This window comes from Stigmatopora nigra, chromosome 1 (assembly GCF_051989575.1).
Source record: "Stigmatopora nigra isolate UIUO_SnigA chromosome 1, RoL_Snig_1.1, whole genome shotgun sequence".
NCBI lineage: Eukaryota > Metazoa > Chordata > Actinopteri > Syngnathiformes > Syngnathidae > Stigmatopora > Stigmatopora nigra.
In genome coordinates, this window is record NC_135508.1 from 1,527,438 (window position 1) to 1,536,396 (window position 8,959).

An 8,959-nucleotide genomic window follows, 5' to 3' on the forward strand; every position below is an offset into this window, starting at 1 on the left:
TACGGGAGAGAAATTGTAAAATTCAACAATTTTAAGGGTGCGAGTTATACACAGTGGGGGCTTATATGTGAGAGAAATTGTAAAATTCCAACAATTTTCAGGCAATTTTTAGGGTTAGACTTATACACAGTGGGGGCTTATATGTGAGAAAAATTGTAAAATTCAACAATTTTAAGGCAATTTTAAGGGTATGGCTTATACATAGTGGGTGGGGCTTATATGCTAGATATTGTAAAATTCAACCATTATAATGCAAATTTAAGGGTGCGATTTTTATACACAGGGTGGGGGCTTCCACGCGAGATAAAATGTAAAATTCAACAATTTTAAGGGTGTGGCTTATACCTAGTGGGTTTGGGCTTATATTTGAGAGAAATTGTAAAAATTCATTAATATTCCGGCAATTTTAAGGGTGAGACTTATACACAGTGAGGGCTTATATGCGAGAGAAATTGTAAAATTCAACCATTTTAAGGCAATTTTAAGGGTGTGGCTTATACATAGTGGGTGGGGGCTTATACGCGAAATAAATTGTAAAATTCAACAATTTTAAGGCACATTTACGGGTCTTATACGCGAGAGAAACTAAATACTCAACAATTATAAGGGTGTGGCTTATACATAGTGGGTGGAGGCTTATATGTGAGAGAAATTGTAAAATTCAACAATATTAAGGTGAAATTAAACAATTTAAGGCCAAAAAAGCATTTCCTCTGGTTGATGTAAGTCAGCTTCTTTCCCTTTCTCAAGGAGCCCCTCCCCTCTTTGACATTATCCGCCTTACTTGACCCGACAACCCATCGGCCAATCACGGGCCGGTTAAATAATTCAGGTCCCCTCCCACCTCCTCCTGGCCTTCAACGTCGTCGGGGATTGAGCGGCTGTGACTGGTGTCAAGTTAAATCCTGCTCATGGTGCTGTGTGTTGCCCTCAGGCGGGTGTACATGAATGCATCATCTTCACCCGCATTCACCCACACACACAAGCGGAAGTAATCCGTCCGGTGGTGTGTCGGACGACATGAGCCATTTTTGAATGTATTTGGTCTTGCGTGTCTGTCGTCTTCCTGTCTTTTCAACAAGCAGAATTTGACGTCGGTGCAAAGCTAGTGTGTTTTCTTGCAAGAGGTCGCCGCCATGTTTGTCCAATGTTGACAATGCTCACATCACCGCGGCTCGGGTTCGATTCCCGGTCAGGGAAGTTCCTATTAATTGATGTTTTTAACCTCAATATCTTGGTTAAGAACAACTGGGAAATCAGTACTGTTGGATTGTTTAAACATGTCCCTGGTGGTCTAGTGGATAGGATTCAGCGCTCTCACCGCCGCGGCCCGGGTTCGATTCCCGGTCAGGGAATCTTAGCTTTATGGACATTCTTTGATTGCAATATCTTGGTTCATAAAAATTGGCAAACCAGTACTGTTGACTCATCTGAACATCTCCCTGGTGGTCTAGTGGATAGGATTTGGCGCTCTCACCGCCGCGGCCCGGGTTCGATTCCCGGTCAGGGAAGTCCTTCTTTATTGATGGTCATTAACCTCAATAGCATCGTATTTAACTGATTACAAAACAGTTATGTTGTGTCCAAATATCATGTCCCTGATGGTCTAGTCACTAGACCATCAGGGACATGATATTTGGACACAACATAACTGTTTTGTAATCAGTTAAATACGATGCTATTGAGGTTAATGACCATCAATAAAGAAGGACTTCCCTGACCGGGAATCGAACCCGGGCCGCGGCGGTGAGAGCGCCAAATCCTATCCACTAGACTCTAGTGGCTAGGATTCGGCGCTCTCACCGCTGCGGCCCGGGTTCGATTCCCGGTCAGGGAAGCACCTATTTATTGATGGGTCTTAAAACTCAATATTTGGGTCATAACAAGTGTCAAAACAGTAGTGTTGTGTTAGTCGAGTGTGTCCCTGATGGTCTAGTGGATAGGATTCGGCGCTCTCACCGCCGCGGCCCGGGTTCGATGCCCGGTCAGGGAAATTGCATTTTATTGATGGGTCGTTAACCTCAATATATTAGTTGATAGAAAGTGATAACAAATTACTGTTGGGATTTACAACCATCTCCCTGGTGGTCTAGTGGCTAGGATTCAGCGCTTTCACCGCTGCGGCCCGGGTTCGATTCCCGGTCAGGGAAGTCCTTCTTTATTCATGGTCATTAGCCTCAATATCTTGGTTAATAACAACTGGGAAATCAATACTGTTGGATTCTCAAATCATGTCCCTGGTGGTCTAGTGGCTAGGATTCGGCGCTCTCACCGCCGCGGCCCGGGTTCGATTCCCGGTCAGGGAAGTCCTTCTTTATTGATGGTCATTAACCTCAATATCATCGTATTTAACTCATGACAAAACAGTAGTGCTGTGTCCAAATATCATGTCCCTGATGGTCTAGTGGCTAGGATTCAGCGCTTTCACCGCCGTGGCCCGGGTTCGATTCCCGGTCAGGGAAGTCCTTCTTTATTCATGGTCATTAACCTCAATAGCATCGTATTTAACTAATTACAAAACAGTAATGTTGTGTCTGAATATCACGTCCCTGATGGTCTAGTGGCTAGGATTCGGCGCTCTCACCACCGCGGCCCGGGTTTGATTCCCGGTCAGGGAAGTCCTTCTTTATTGATGGTCATTAACCTCAATATCATCGTATTTAACTCATGACAAAACAGTAGTGCTGTGTCCAAATATCATGTCCCTGATGGTCTAGTGGCTAGGATTCGGCGCTTTCACCGCCGTGGCCCGGGTTCGATTCCCGGTCAGGGAAACTCAGCTTTATGGACGTTCTTTAATTTCAATATCTTGGTTCATAAAAATTGGCAACCCAGTACTGTTGACTCATCTGAACATCTCCCTGGTGGTCTAGTGGATAGGATTCGGCGCTCTCACCGCCGCGGCCCGGGTTTGATTCCCGGTCAGGGAAGTCCTTCTTTATTCATGGTCATTAACCTCAATAGCATCGTATTTAACTAATTACAAAACAGTAATGTTGTGTCTGAATATCACGTCCCTGATGGTCTAGTGGCTAGGATTCGGCGCTCTCACCGCCGCGGTCCGGGTTCGATTCCCGGTCAGGGAAATTCTCCTTTATTGATGGTCTTTAATCTCAATATCTTGATTAATAACAAGAGTCAAGATTGTACTGTTAAATATTTTAAGCATGTCCCTGGTGGTCTAGTGGCTAGGATTCAGCGCTTTCACCGCTGTGGCCTGGGTTCGATTCCCGGTCAGGGAAATCTTCCCTTATGGATGGTCTTTAACCTCAATATCTTGGTTCTTAACAATTGACAATTAACAATACATGGGACTGTGCATCCTTTGAAGGCCTCTTTGGTATTGGTCTAGTGGTTGGGATTCAGCGCCCTCATCACCGTGGTCTGGGTATGATTCCCGGTCAGGGAAATTCTCCTTTATTGACGTCAATTAATATCAATATCTTGGTTCGTAAAAATGGTAAAAACAGTACTCTTCTGGTGCTTGTAGACATGTCCCTGATGGTCTAGTCACTCGTGGCTAGGATTCGGCGCTCTCACCGCCGCGGCCCGGGTTCGATTCCCGGTCAGGGAAACGCCGCTTTATGGACATTCTTTAATTTCAATATCTTGGTTCATAAAAATTGGCAAACCAGTACTGTTGACTCATCTGAACGTCTCCCTGGTGGTCTAGTGGCTAGGATTCGGCGCTCTCACCGCTGCGGCCCGGGTTCGATTCCCGGCCAGGGAATTTGTCTTTTATTGATGGGTCGTTAACCTCAATATATTAGTTGATAGAAAGTGATAACAAAGTACTGTTGGGATTTGCAAGCATCTCCCTGGTGGTCTAGTGGCTAGGATTCAGCGCTCTCACCGCCGCGGCCCGGGTCCGATTCCCGGTCAGGGAAGTTCTCTCTTATTGATTGTCTTTTATATCAAAATATTGATTGATAATAATTGATTAAAAAGTGCAGTTGAGGTCCTTATGTTAGTCCCTGATGGTCTAGTGGCTAGGATTCGGCGCTCTCACCGCCACGGGCCGGGTTCGATTCCCGGTCAGGGAAGTATTCCTTTCTTGATGGGTTTTTAACCTCAATATATTGGTTGATAAAAAGTGATAACAAAGTACTGTTGAGATCAGCTAGCATTTCCCTGGTGGTCTAGTGGATAGGATTCAACGCTCTCACCGCCACGGCCCGGGTTCGATTCCCGGTCAGGGAAGTTGTCATTTTTCAACGGCCTTAAAAATCAATATATTGGTTCATAATTTTTCCAAAACAGTACTGTCGAGTCTTTAACATGTCCCTAATGGTCTAGTGGCCAGGATTCGGCGCTCTCACCGCCGCGGCTCGGGTTCGATTCCCGGTCAGGAAAGTTCTAATTTGTTGATGGCCTTCAAGATTAATATCTTGGTTCATAAAACTTGCCAAACGAGTACTGTTAGGTTTTTCTTTCATGTCCCTGGTGGTCCAGTGGCTAGGATTCAGTGCTCTCACTGCTGTGGCCCGGGTTCGATTCCCGGTCAGGGAAGTTTTGTTTTATTGATTGTCTTTTATATCAAAATATTGATTGATAAAAAGTGATAACAAAGTAGTTTTGGAATGTCCTTGCATCTCCCTGGTGGTCTAGTGGATAGCATTCGGCGTTTTCACTGCTGTGGTGTGGGTTCGATTCCCGGTAGGGGAAGTTCTAATTTGTTGATAGTTTTCAAGATCAATATCTTGGTTTATAAAACTTGCCAAATGAGTACTGTTAGGTGTTAAGTTCATGTCCCTGGTGGTCTAGTGGCTAGGATTCGGGAAGTTCTTATTTGTTGATGGCCTTTAATATCAGATTCTTGATTAATAACAACTGATCAAAATGTTAGGTTACCGACACGACGTATGTCCCTGGTGGTCTAGTGGTTAGGATTTGGCGCTCTCACCACTGCAGCCTGGGTTCGATTCCCGGTCAGGGAAACCCAGCTTGATGGACATTCTTCTAATTCAATATCTTGGTTCATAAAAATTGGCAAGCCAGTATTGTTGACTCATCTGAACATCTCCCTGGTGGTCTAGTGGCTAGGATTCGGTGCTCTCACCGCCGCGGCCCGGGTTCGATTCCCGGTCAGGGAAACCCAGCTTGATGGACATTCTTCTAGTTCAATATCTTGGTTCATAAAAATTGGCAAACCAGTACTGTTGACTCATCTGAACATCTCCCTGGTGGTCTAGTGGCTAGGATTCGGTGCTCTCACCGCCGCGGCCCGGGTTCGATTCCCGGTCAGGGAAGTCCTTCTTTATTGATGGTCATTAACCTCAATAGCATCGTATTTAACTGATGACTAAACAGTAGTGTTGTGTCCTATTACCAAGTCCCTGATGGTCTAGTGGCTAGGATTCGGCGCTCTCACTGCCGCGGCCCGGGTTCGATTCCCGGTCAGGGAAGTTTACCTAATTGATGGTCTTATACCTCAATATCTTCCCTAATAACAATTGTCAAGACAGTAGTGTTGGGCCACATGATCACATCCTTGTTGGTCTAGTGGATAGGACCCGGCGCTCTCACTGCCCTGGCCTGGGTTCGATTCCCGGTCAGGGAACTCCTACTTTATTAATGACCTTTTAATCCTCATTATTTTGGTTAATAACATTTGCCCAAGTAGGACTGTTAAGTTACATCCTACACGTCCCTGGTGGTCTAGTGGCTAGGATTTGGCGCTCTCACCGCCACGGCCCGGGTTCGATTCCCGGTCAGGGAAGTTCTCCTTTTCTGATGGTCTTTAACCTCAATGTGTTGAATAATCACAAGAGTCAAAACTGTACTGTTAGGTTTTTCAATCATGTCCCTGGTAGTCTAGTGGCTAGGATTCGGCGCTCTCACCGCCGCGGCCCGGGTTCGATTCCCGGTCAGGGAAATATTCCTTTCTTGATGGGTCTTTAACCTCAATATATTGGTTGATAAAAAGTGATAACAAAGTACTGTTGGAGTTCACCAGCATCTCCCTGGTGGTCTAGTGGCTAGGATTCGGCGCTCTCACCGCCGCGGCCCGGGTTCGATTCCCGGTCAGGGAAGTCCTCATTTATCAATGGCCTTAAAAATCAATATATTGGTTCATAATTTTTCCAAAACAGTACTGTTGAGTCCTCTTAACATGTCCCTGATGGTCTAGTGGCTAGGATTCGGCGCTCTCACCGCCGCGGCCCGGGTTCGATTCCCGGTCAGGGAATTCCTCCTTTCTTGACTCATATTACCTTCATTAACAGTGTCCTTGGTGCTTGCCGTTTTTTGTGTCTTGAGATTATTCTCAATCCTCTCCCGGTAGGCCTCACTCGCCCCTCCCCCTTCCTGTTTGCCGCTGGTCTCGGGAGGGAAACGACGGGTTTAGTCCAATAAAGCGTAGCAAGTTGGCTCGTCGGCAGCGGGCGAGACTTGAAGTCTCCGTTTTAATGCCCTGTCATAAAAATCGCAGCTGGCAGTGAGTTCACGCTCAATGAGGCCAGGGGTGCCGTGTCCTCATGTGTATTTATGTACAGAAATTCTTCACAGAATGCTGTACTGCCTCCTCCCATTCGTTTATGAGTAAATTTGACACCACAGCGTGTCCAATGCAAAAGAATGGGTGTGGCATGCACGTGGACAAATTCAAAAAGGAAGTCAGGTGACCAGTACAACCAGGAAGTGTGTTTGTAGTGGTCGAGTTTGTCATCCCAAGGTAAGATAGCTTGAATACTAGCCAACAAGCAATAAAATATTGTATTTTCCAGACCATGTCACCAGAGTAAATACAATTTAAATATATTGTTATCTGAGAAGCAGATATTTTCCTACATTTTGTTTATTTCGTGATTGATTAATTGACTAAATAACAGTTTATAGCAAGCCGTGTTTGTACAATAACATTCCTTCGAACCCACATAAATCATTCATTTCAATTTCAATTTAAGAGATTAAAGTACGTAATATTGAGGAATATAGAATAAAACCACTTCGACATCTTGGGAACCAGAAATTGATCGTATTATTTTAAGAGATTAAAGTCATTTTTTGAGAAAAAAAAAACATACATTTACGAGAATAAAAACGGTACTCAATTATTTTGACATTAAGATAACCGGAAACGACCTGCGTCATTTTAAGAGTTCGAAGTAATCTTGTGAGAAAAAATAAAAATAAAAACCGAAAGTTGTTCAACGTCAGCGGACCTCAATTTTTAAGGATATAAAGTCGGAATATTAAAACAAAGATAATACAATACTTTTGTAAATCATTGATGTCTGTTTTTACCATTTTAAAGATATAAAGTCGAATATTAAAAAAAGCTTAAAATACTTTTGTAAATCATTGATGTCTGTTTTCTAACATTTTAAAAGTAACGAGTTTATATGTAAACAAACGTCACTTCCGGGAGTCCGCCATGCTAATCCTCCTTATAAATATTGTCATGTAAATAGTGCATCGCAACTCAAAAATAGTTGGAAAAACCTAGAAATACATCGCTGGTTATGTTTATTATCTCCGTGTTCAAAGTATAAAAACGTTTTCAGGTTCTAATTTAATGTAAATCAACCGTGTCGTCTTATTGTTTGATGGTTATATATTTTCATAACAGCCAGGTTGACTTTGCACAAAAGAAGGCTAATGTCTGTCCTTTAAAGCCATCATGAAGATGGCCCCTTAAGCCGTCCATTTTGTCAGTAACTGCAGATTGATGGAATCAGCAGCTGTTCTGGAAACAAATTGATGACCCGTGGCAGGTGCAACGTTTGAACAATAAAAAAAAAAAAAAAACAGACACATATTTTGCCACAGAAGTTGCACTAATCACATTGTTTCTGACAACAAAGCAATTGGCCGGCTATCCATATACAAATATTTATAATTTTTCAAGACTCAAGTTTGAAAAAAAATACTTTTTGCCTCATTCAAATCATGCAAAAACTGTTAATCGCATCTCAAAAAAATATCTCATGAATATTATATCATTTTTTAAGACTTATTACTGTCAGAAAAATGATTTTAGTGTAATATCGTATATATTTGCCACTTTACTTCACAATATACTGTGATTTAAAAAAACAATTGGTATACACTGCTCTCTAGCGGACGATGTTGAAATTTGAAAACATTTACACATTTCCTGTGTTTGCATATTTTCTTATTCGAAGTTATGTATTATACATTTTAAAATCAATCCATGTTTTGTTTTCTAGTGCAATTGTGATGGAATACAACAGGAACATATTTGTATTAAGTTATAATGTCTTTAATGTGTTGCTCCTTCACAGTCCCTGGTGGTCTAGTGGTTAGGATTCGGCGCTCTCACCGCCGCGGCCCGGGTTCGATTCCCGGTCAGGGAACTTGCTTTTTATCAGACGATATTTCTGTAAAGAAGATAATAAAACGTTAAATACTGTTATTGAACCACTTTACATGAACATTTTTAAGGAACTTCATAAACAGCGTGTGACAAACAATTAAAAAAAGTAGTAGACATAAGTTAATCGTGTAGAAATAGACACCCAAAAGCTGAGCCATGCCTCAACTCTCCACTAGGAGACAAAAAATGCTATAGCAATTATTTGGGCATTCATACCTGAAAAAACCTGATGAAGAAGATGAAATCCGAAGAAGAAGAAAAGCAAAAAATCATCGTGTGCACCTCCAACTTCCCAAACATTTGTAAGTAAATTATCTTCTATGGTAACACTGCTTTATTTTCCCACAATTTCAAATTAATTATGTGAATATTATAGCCATAAATCCGTATTTTATGCACATATTGTTTTTGTACAAATGAATATTACGAATATACGGTCATTTCTATGTGAAGGTGAGTTGTAGCTTTATTGTCACATGATGGCGTTACAATCAAACGCTTCCTTAAAAGGCGATTCAAAGTATCCCGGCAGGTGGCGCTAGTACAATGTAGGATTTTTCAAAGAACCACTTTTCCATTGCTTTTTACGTATTTGAGGTTAAAAATACAGTTTTCAATGTT

General features: G+C 42.4%; 23 non-coding genes across 23 annotated transcripts; all 23 read left to right on the forward strand.

Moving 5' to 3' along the window:
* The first annotated feature begins 1,283 nt into the window (after positions 1–1,283).
* On the forward strand, positions 1,284–1,355 carry trnae-cuc (transfer RNA glutamic acid (anticodon CUC)). Its single transcript has one exon. It is a non-coding gene; the product is annotated as a tRNA-Glu (tRNA).
* Positions 1,356–1,439: 84 nt separating this feature from the next.
* trnae-cuc (transfer RNA glutamic acid (anticodon CUC)) lies at positions 1,440–1,511 on the forward strand. The gene has a single exon. It is a non-coding gene; the product is annotated as a tRNA-Glu (tRNA).
* A 410-nt stretch (positions 1,512–1,921) lies between these two features.
* On the forward strand, positions 1,922–1,993 carry trnae-cuc (transfer RNA glutamic acid (anticodon CUC)). The gene has a single exon. It is a non-coding gene; the product is annotated as a tRNA-Glu (tRNA).
* Positions 1,994–2,078: 85 nt separating this feature from the next.
* Positions 2,079–2,150, forward strand: trnae-uuc (transfer RNA glutamic acid (anticodon UUC)). Its single transcript has one exon. It is a non-coding gene; the product is annotated as a tRNA-Glu (tRNA).
* An 84-nt stretch (positions 2,151–2,234) lies between these two features.
* Positions 2,235–2,306, forward strand: trnae-cuc (transfer RNA glutamic acid (anticodon CUC)). The gene has a single exon. It is a non-coding gene; the product is annotated as a tRNA-Glu (tRNA).
* An 84-nt stretch (positions 2,307–2,390) lies between these two features.
* Positions 2,391–2,462, forward strand: trnae-uuc (transfer RNA glutamic acid (anticodon UUC)). Its single transcript has one exon. It is a non-coding gene; the product is annotated as a tRNA-Glu (tRNA).
* An 84-nt stretch (positions 2,463–2,546) lies between these two features.
* trnae-cuc (transfer RNA glutamic acid (anticodon CUC)) lies at positions 2,547–2,618 on the forward strand. Its single transcript has one exon. It is a non-coding gene; the product is annotated as a tRNA-Glu (tRNA).
* An 84-nt stretch (positions 2,619–2,702) lies between these two features.
* Positions 2,703–2,774, forward strand: trnae-uuc (transfer RNA glutamic acid (anticodon UUC)). Its single transcript has one exon. It is a non-coding gene; the product is annotated as a tRNA-Glu (tRNA).
* Positions 2,775–2,858: 84 nt separating this feature from the next.
* On the forward strand, positions 2,859–2,930 carry trnae-cuc (transfer RNA glutamic acid (anticodon CUC)). The gene has a single exon. It is a non-coding gene; the product is annotated as a tRNA-Glu (tRNA).
* Positions 2,931–3,014: 84 nt separating this feature from the next.
* On the forward strand, positions 3,015–3,086 carry trnae-cuc (transfer RNA glutamic acid (anticodon CUC)). The gene has a single exon. It is a non-coding gene; the product is annotated as a tRNA-Glu (tRNA).
* An 84-nt stretch (positions 3,087–3,170) lies between these two features.
* On the forward strand, positions 3,171–3,242 carry trnae-uuc (transfer RNA glutamic acid (anticodon UUC)). Its single transcript has one exon. It is a non-coding gene; the product is annotated as a tRNA-Glu (tRNA).
* Positions 3,243–3,495: 253 nt separating this feature from the next.
* trnae-cuc (transfer RNA glutamic acid (anticodon CUC)) lies at positions 3,496–3,574 on the forward strand. Its single transcript has one exon. It is a non-coding gene; the product is annotated as a tRNA-Glu (tRNA).
* An 84-nt stretch (positions 3,575–3,658) lies between these two features.
* On the forward strand, positions 3,659–3,730 carry trnae-cuc (transfer RNA glutamic acid (anticodon CUC)). The gene has a single exon. It is a non-coding gene; the product is annotated as a tRNA-Glu (tRNA).
* Positions 3,731–3,971: 241 nt separating this feature from the next.
* Positions 3,972–4,043, forward strand: trnae-cuc (transfer RNA glutamic acid (anticodon CUC)). The gene has a single exon. It is a non-coding gene; the product is annotated as a tRNA-Glu (tRNA).
* A 394-nt stretch (positions 4,044–4,437) lies between these two features.
* On the forward strand, positions 4,438–4,509 carry trnae-cuc (transfer RNA glutamic acid (anticodon CUC)). Its single transcript has one exon. It is a non-coding gene; the product is annotated as a tRNA-Glu (tRNA).
* A 512-nt stretch (positions 4,510–5,021) lies between these two features.
* On the forward strand, positions 5,022–5,093 carry trnae-cuc (transfer RNA glutamic acid (anticodon CUC)). Its single transcript has one exon. It is a non-coding gene; the product is annotated as a tRNA-Glu (tRNA).
* Positions 5,094–5,177: 84 nt separating this feature from the next.
* trnae-cuc (transfer RNA glutamic acid (anticodon CUC)) lies at positions 5,178–5,249 on the forward strand. Its single transcript has one exon. It is a non-coding gene; the product is annotated as a tRNA-Glu (tRNA).
* An 84-nt stretch (positions 5,250–5,333) lies between these two features.
* trnae-cuc (transfer RNA glutamic acid (anticodon CUC)) lies at positions 5,334–5,405 on the forward strand. Its single transcript has one exon. It is a non-coding gene; the product is annotated as a tRNA-Glu (tRNA).
* A 242-nt stretch (positions 5,406–5,647) lies between these two features.
* On the forward strand, positions 5,648–5,719 carry trnae-cuc (transfer RNA glutamic acid (anticodon CUC)). The gene has a single exon. It is a non-coding gene; the product is annotated as a tRNA-Glu (tRNA).
* Positions 5,720–5,803: 84 nt separating this feature from the next.
* Positions 5,804–5,875, forward strand: trnae-cuc (transfer RNA glutamic acid (anticodon CUC)). The gene has a single exon. It is a non-coding gene; the product is annotated as a tRNA-Glu (tRNA).
* An 85-nt stretch (positions 5,876–5,960) lies between these two features.
* Positions 5,961–6,032, forward strand: trnae-cuc (transfer RNA glutamic acid (anticodon CUC)). The gene has a single exon. It is a non-coding gene; the product is annotated as a tRNA-Glu (tRNA).
* An 83-nt stretch (positions 6,033–6,115) lies between these two features.
* trnae-cuc (transfer RNA glutamic acid (anticodon CUC)) lies at positions 6,116–6,187 on the forward strand. Its single transcript has one exon. It is a non-coding gene; the product is annotated as a tRNA-Glu (tRNA).
* Positions 6,188–8,246: 2,059 nt separating this feature from the next.
* On the forward strand, positions 8,247–8,318 carry trnae-cuc (transfer RNA glutamic acid (anticodon CUC)). Its single transcript has one exon. It is a non-coding gene; the product is annotated as a tRNA-Glu (tRNA).
* The last annotated feature ends 641 nt before the right edge of the window (positions 8,319–8,959 follow it).